At 42.1% G+C, this 7,909-nt stretch overlaps 1 non-coding gene across 1 annotated transcript; it reads left to right on the top strand.

Annotated features, from left to right (window-relative positions):
- Nucleotides 1-1,948: 1,948 nt before the first annotated feature.
- LOC138262559 (U5 spliceosomal RNA) lies at nucleotides 1,949-2,064 on the top strand. Its single transcript, XR_011199263.1, has one exon. It is a non-coding gene; the product is annotated as a U5 spliceosomal RNA (small nuclear RNA).
- Nucleotides 2,065-7,909: the final 5,845 nt, after the last annotated feature.

The raw sequence follows: 7,909 nt of genomic DNA, 5'->3' as shown, positions 1-7,909 counted from the left end.
CTGCATGTACACGTTCTTTTCATCAGACACATTAACCCTCTGCACTACTTTATGATGAGTCAAAACTGCCACTAGACAAAACTTCGATCACCCTCCAGCACCAACATTATTCACATGAGTTATCTTGACATTTTTATTGTTGCCTATAAACTGCTGGATGCAAAGGAAAGAGCAGGTGCTTTTATAACCCAAAGCCCCTCACCTGAGGACAGCAGTGGGTGCAGATGTACCGGTCAAACGCCCTAAAGCTAACCCTGTCAACAGTGAATAAGGCATGGCAAACTCCCGCTCTATACAGACATGCATAAATGAGCATGACACATTAAGCCAGTGCTTGATATAATGCACCTGCCAGTTAAATAATAAAGATGCAAATCAGGCAGCGATAAGCCCTCCGAATCATAGACCCACTTGGCATTTCTCATTGAATATGAGGCCACTTGCCTCAAATGTAGCAGTACCTGATTAAGATGACAAAAAATAGCTTGAAATATGCATAGGAATGTTGTTAATTAGATACAAAAATTTCGGTAGCACAATCACCTTAATAAGCAAAACACATCCTAACATTAAGAATGGAAGCTGCAGGCAGCATTCTATGTGCATTTTCAGTCCTTCCAAGGCCGTTCTTAAATTTTGTCGCATCATCTCCACAATACCGTGGACACATGGATCACTAAATATTTTACCCCACTTGCTTTCTACCTTAGTGGGACCTCCCCCGGCAAAATGAGAGATGCAATTGTTTAGTGGGAACACCTCGGTTTATTCCAAATTATTTTGTAAGCCAGAGTACCAACCAAACTTAGTAATGTCTCTGATATTAGGAACAACATAGATCTCTGGGTATTGCACATACAATATAACATGATTGCCAGAAATTGATATTTGCAAACATCCCCTGTTAACATAGATTACCATGCCATAGTACTGAATCAGCTCTCCTCGAGGTAGTCAACTCCATCAAGGTTACAATAGACCGAGGAAAAATGCAGCCTTAATATTATTAGCTCTATCAGCTGCAGTTGACATTGTCCCTCACCCCCATTCTTCTTCAAAGGGTGAGAGATATTGAGTTGGGAGGCCAGGTTCTTGAGTGAATCCACCCATTTTAAGGTTGAGCACGCAAGTGTTCTGGTCTGTTGTAATCTGTCCCTTAGCTTTTAACCACACCCAATGCACACCCATCACTATCACTCACTCATGGGCTTGCCTTTCAACAATCCTTTGTTATAATTGGTAAATGCTTTACTATTGTCTCTCCTTGGGGCAGTTTTGTTACCTCCTTGGCCATCGACCTTGTCACATGGATAATTGCACTTTTGTTGATAAGTTTAGCTGCGAGCAAAAGTCTTTTGACTTTTGTGTCTCTCCTTCTCGCTCATGGCTGCTGTGGCGCTTTGAATCATCTCTCTTATGTCTACTGTTTTACTTTTCATTTTCAATGTACCTGGCAAGAAAAGTCCAGTTAGGAACTTTCAAAAGTAATAGCTCTATCTTGTTCCTCTTTGCCAATACGTGTTTTGCTACACTAGCTGATGCAGCCTTATAGGCTTCAAGTAGAAAACACACATGCTCATTCATTGTCTCGGAAAGAATTGCAATGAGCTAGCGAGCATGCTTTGACGTAGGCATATACAAATCCTCTCCTTGGGTGCCACTGGTCCTCACAAAGGCCCTTGTGAGGCACCACTCAAAATGTGCAGAGTTAAAGGAGCCAACATTACGACATGAGCAGGGAAACGTGACTTTTGCTTAAATTTACATACCCATGATTCCGTGTCACTTCTGAGTCCTCCTGTTATTTCTTTTTGTGGCAACAAGTGTTTTATCAATATACCAGATTACAGCAATTATTATAAACTGGTTGTATTTTAAAGGGCTTTCTAAGAGGATTTTAGTAATCTACATCACCCTGACAGTCTGTGGAACAGTGTTTCCTGGCGTCACACGTTATTTTTCTTTAAACTGAATGAATCGTTTGCCTTTTTACTAAAGATTCCCATGGAGAGGAACATATAAGGGTTTCACTCAATTTTTTAAATCCCTGCCAAGTGCAGGGTTATCCTTATTTAGTAAACAAATATAACTATATAGTAGTCAGATTGATTATTTGCTAGTTCCTCAAGTGAGACAACATTCTTTTGTTATCTGTCAATGCACTTTTGGGCACTTTTGCATGAAATATAAGAAGGACGTATGCTGAACAAAAATCTCCATGTCATCCGAAAGGATCCACTACCATGTGGGAAGCATTAATATATAACAACATGTAAGAAAGGATCAATTGGTAAATGTGGGCTTTATTTCTGGATCAGCTCTTGCTTCTCCTTTCTCATTGATTATTGAGATTTTATTCAAATTCCGTCTGTGACTTAATTGTAAAGATGTGCTGAAGTATACATTTACAAACACACACACTATATATATATATATAAATATATATATATAAATATATATATATATATATATATATATATAAAAAATGTATGTATATTTATTACATGCCACGGCCTAACGGTCAAGTTTGAAACTGGTGAATAGAGTTTGAATCCAGTGCAATTAACCATCTGTACAACATGGCAAAAAAGATTGACATAGCCAATAGGTCTCGCATAGGTGAGACCTATTGGCTTTATCCATGCTTTGGGAAAAAAGTGATATGATGAGGCTACTACTGGACGTGTATAATTTATTCATTAGGTCGAGTGCAAGTTCTTTGACTTGTAATCTATCTTTCTTTAAACACGCCCACCGCAAGTCCATCACTATCACTCGTTCAATGGCTTGCCTTTCAAAAATCCTTTGTTATCGTTGCTAAATGCTTTACATTTGTCCTTTCTTGGGGCAGTTTTGTTACCGCCTTGGCCATCAACTCTGTTACATGGATAATTGCACTTTTGCCAATACGTTTGACTGCAAGCAAACTTCTTTTTTCTTTTGTGTCTCTCCTTCGCGCTCATGGTGGCCGTGGCACTGTGAATCGTCTCACTTATGTCTACTGTTTAACTTTTAATTTTCAATTTATGTGGCAAGAAAAGTCTAGTTAGTAATTTACAATGCTAATAGCTGTAACTCAAGCATACGCAAGACCCATTGAATTGGAAGCGCTTGTTGGTAAATGGAGGTCAGGCTACACCGATGGCACCATTTCCATCTGATACCACGTCTCTTAACTTGGAGGTGCGCCGACCTCCTCTTTAATCCCTACCTTGTTTAACATCTAAATGGCCTTGCTGGCCTCCTTGGTAGAGACATTTGGCTGAAAAATAATCTTGTATGCAGAATAGCACAGAAGTTTCTCTCTTTCAGAAAGAGTTTTCGCACAACTTGGAGTCTGGAGTCCTGGATTAGATAATGGCTAGTAACCTACAAAGAAATTACAATAAAACAGAAATGCTGTGTGGAACCTCCTCACATTAAGGTAGGCGAGCTGCTGGGCAGCTTCGTTGCATTCTTCCCCCCTCCTCTGGCTGCGGTAGCTAAGTATTTGGGAGTTAATCTAGATTGGCAGTTGCCTTTCTGAGTTAAGAAAGCAGCGGTGGTGGGATCAAGTTCGAGGAAATTACAGTCTCTAAAGAAATTTATTTTTCTTCTTCCACTAACCTCCAGGAAATCGGCTTCTCATGTGCTGATCACTTCGAACCCAGTATGTACAAATGTTAGTTATCTGGGTTTACCACTGTCACTGATTAACCGTCTGCAGATGGTACAAAATGCAGCTGCTCGGTTGTTGTTAAAATTCTTCATCAGAGACATATCTCTCCACACCTCACCGCCCTTCATTGGCTGCAAAATTAACAGAGTTTGTTCAAGAACTTCTTTTTGCGCATTGGGCTTTTTAAGGTGCTGGCTCTCAATACCTCACAGAGAGGTACATACTATCATCCTCGTAGGGCCTGACGGTCCACTGTTGGAATCGCCTCCTTTACAAAATGCACTGCATCAGAGTTGAATCTTCTTTCTGCAAATCCCACAAGACCTGCCTCTTTAGGTTGTGATTTGGTGATCTGCAATTGCCTTGATACTCCTGTATGACTCAACATAGGGTCAGCTAACCATAACATGATCTCAGAGACAACCCGGAAATGTCATGTCTTTCTTATATACGACTTGCACCAATATATGCTCTACGGAGTCTCCTACTCTTTTAAATAGATTCGATCAGGAGAACTACTGGTACCAATTCAAAGACATTTCTCATTCCTCAGACTCCTTCTGCATAGGCTGATGCCCAGCAGAATGTCTGTGCACGCAAGTATTTTGACTGAGAATCTCTTCTGAAGATATCTAAGCATATTACATATTCTTTAGACAGCATGATTTTCTTCTCTATATATGTTAAACAGGTCCAAGTTCTGTCACTAGCTGACTAAGTAATTTTCTATCCTAGCAACCACACAGCTTCCATCAACAGAAAAGACGGATGGTTCTGGATTAAATCACAGACACATCCCCAGCTCAATGACACCCCAGAATAGAACAAGTGAACAAGAACACAGCAAGAACCAGCTATGTTCAGACCAAGACCAGGTACACACACAGGTATCCTTTCTCGGAAAGCACTCAGAGTGCTCCAGCAAGCAAATCGGTGCTCCCACCCATGAGGAGTCTACATGTTGGACTCCAAAAGCAAGAATGTCCTACCAAATCCTCCAAATCACCAGCATCACACAATTATAGTGAATCAAGTGATCACTGAACCAGAAGAAAAGGCAACCATAGGCAGTGGCAGTTACATCAGCCCTGCACATCACAAATGGCGTGAAATCGACAATCAAGCCCACACCTCCAAAAGTCGGGGGTACTAGCCCTCTCACTTTTTGCCCTTCCTACACATCTCAGGGCCCTTGGGACATCCTAAATCGTGGTAATCTTCTGAGAATCTGCAGCGCAATCCAAGGACTAGAACCAATAAGTAGTAAAGATCTGCAATAGGTGGCCTTCGTAATGCCAAAAAAGGCGACATGAGTGAAAGTACCGAAGTCTGCTTCAACAGAACAGAAATAGCACAGTTAGTACGGTTCAAATCAGAGACATTCGAAGAATGGGGCATAGAGCTAAAGGAAGAGTGTAAAGCATAATACCCCTCTTTTCTAATCCCGCAAGAAGAGACCAAAAAAAGGGACAGCTTCGGGACAACTATCTCCCAAACAGCCAAACAGCAATCCTTCTTGCAACAAGCTAAAGGGGCATCTTCTACCTTCACCAAGAGCTCAAGAGAGGTCACTATATCCATTGCCGAGGGCATCTCACAGATAAGGCATTGTCAGGAAGGTGGACTGCAAGACAAAGGATGCAGCTGGCATAGACCCACTTCTCGAGCCTGACGGAACCTTGCAGCATAATGTCAGATCCATAAGCCGCTCTGCCAGCAATCCCAAATGGACTAATGCTGTCCAAAAGCAAGTTGTGGGTCACAAACATAATATCTTGGAACACAGCATGGGCCAGAAAAATCAGGCAAGACCCAAATTTGGAAGCCTACTTGAATGACTTCAACATCATATGCCTACAGGAATCCCCAAAAATAGCCGAAAACCCGTTAGCCGGTTTTGAAGAATTCCTAAGTCCGACAGCCAGACCAAAATTCTAAAGGTGGCCTTTCAGTCTACGTAACCACACACAAATCTTTCAACGCTAAAACCACAGACCTGAAGTCAGCTCACATCTTAGCTATCATTATCGAGAACTGGATGTTGGAACAAAAACCCATGTCCATCTTAAAAATAAATATTTATATCAATCCCAACATGACACGCAACCAGCATCTGCTAGACATAACCAAAAAAGAGTTACTATCTCTAAAAACTGCATTTGGAAACGTTCCCTGGATCATCACAGGTGACTTCAACCGTAACATGGCCAATCACGGCAAAAGAAGCTCCAGAGAAGGTGCCCTGGACCAGTGCCTGGGCATTCCACCACAAGAATCGCCTTTTAAGGATAAGGACAAATGCGATCACCCCCTGGTCAGACTCCTAGAGGCACTAAGACTAAGGGCCCTAAACTGTAGATTTCCTAAAGACATCCCAATGAACCTGAGTCAAACCGCCAAGAAGTCTGCTTCTACCCTAGACTACACCTTTGTCTCAACAGACATCTTCAAGTACTTCCAAGACTTCAGGACAGAGATGAGATGCAAAAGTGACCACCACCCTCAAACTATGAAAATAGCAAACACTCTTACTGCACCACTACAGAGGATAGTTGAACAAGACCCAGGAAATCACCTCCATCGCATAAGATGGTCCAGCAAGTGCATGGAGGAATACAAAGTGTGGAAAGCCAACTTGACGTCAGATCAAACGGAACAGGCGGACACAATTTCAAAATGGGAGACCATATTAACATCATTAAGGAACAAGCTAGAACCGAATAAACCATTCAAAGACGGACCACCACCAAGTAGAAGAGGTTGGTTCACGCAGACATTATTAAGGCAACAAAAACAACAGCTTAATAAAATCGCCAGATTCCTAAAGAATCAACCACCAGGTAACAGCTACCAGAGCACCTTCCATGAACTAAGAAAGGAATACAAGAAGGCAATATGGGAAGCAATGCAGGCCCACAGAGATCAGGAATGGATCAGAATTGTGGAAGCCAATAAAGAAAAGAACAGTCGATCGCTGTGGTCTATAGTCAATCAGCTGGAGTGAAAGTCAATTGGGATCCAAAGTAAGGCGGTCCCAGAGAGAAAGTGGATTAACACATCTCCAACCTCTACAGCAGCCCCAAAATAGAGAAGCTATCTCTTGCTGCAAGCAGGGAGGCAAAGCCATTATCATTCGAAATACAAAACGTCAAGGAACAACTACGATACTGCAGACAGAGTGAGGCTCCTGGGCCAAATGGTCTGCCAGTAGGCATACTTAAACACAACCCTGCCCTTTGGACTGGTCTGCTCTGCAACCTCTACAATGCCAGCAGCACGGAAAACAAAATTCCAGATTCCTGGAAAGGGGTAATTTTCCACCCAATCTACAAGAAGGGCACCTATGGAAACCCACACAGCTATCGACTGACATCACTGCTTGACATCGATGCAAAAATAATTACGGGTCTCCTGCTCGAGGATCTCAAAGATTGGCTAGCAAATGCAATCTAATACCTCTGAATCAAACCGGCTTCCAGCCTTCGGCAAGCACCTCTGACAACCTGATAACGCTAGACATGATCGCTAAAAAATATACAAATAAAAAAATGGCCCTTTACACATGTTTCGTGGACCTGTCCAAAGACTTTGATTCAGTGAACTGGAACAAGCTGTTGGGGAAACTAGCAAACTTTAAAATCCTGCAAGAGCATCTAAAAGGAATACAGCTTCTGTACTCAGAAAACTGGGCAAGGGTGAAAGTAGGAAATAATGGAAGAGTGTCGGCCAGAATTCAGATAGACAGAGGTGTAAAACAGGGCTGTGTTCTGGCTCCAATGCTTTTCAATCTTTACGTGGCAGATCTGTGCACACAACTAAACACCACGAGCTCCCATCCACCCAAGCTGAGTAACAATTCCCTAATAGCATTACTATATGCAGATGACATTGTCTTACTGAATCTCTCAGGTACAGGACTCCAAAAAGTGCTAAACACCTTCAATCAATATTGCACGACTAACGAGCTGGTGGTGAATGCGGTGAAAACCAAGGAAATCATATTTGGAAAATGGATAATCAAGAAAAATAAATGGTTCTGTGGGAATCAACCTGTGGAAAGAAGCAGAAGCTATAAATACCTCAGCATCTGGCTAAAGGAGCCCTGGTCGCCTCACCTGCACTTAAAAACCCTGAAAGTGAGGTTGGCATCTCTACTTGCATCAGTCCTAGCCCTGGGCTCAAAATTCCAAACTCTGACCTGGTCTCCACTCCCTACATTGATAAAAGCACAATTCCTGCCAGCCCTAACAT

Source organism: Pleurodeles waltl, chromosome 10 (genome assembly GCF_031143425.1).
Source record: "Pleurodeles waltl isolate 20211129_DDA chromosome 10, aPleWal1.hap1.20221129, whole genome shotgun sequence".
Taxonomy (NCBI): domain Eukaryota; kingdom Metazoa; phylum Chordata; class Amphibia; order Caudata; family Salamandridae; genus Pleurodeles; species Pleurodeles waltl.
This window is presented reverse-complemented; position numbering and strand designations above follow the sequence as displayed.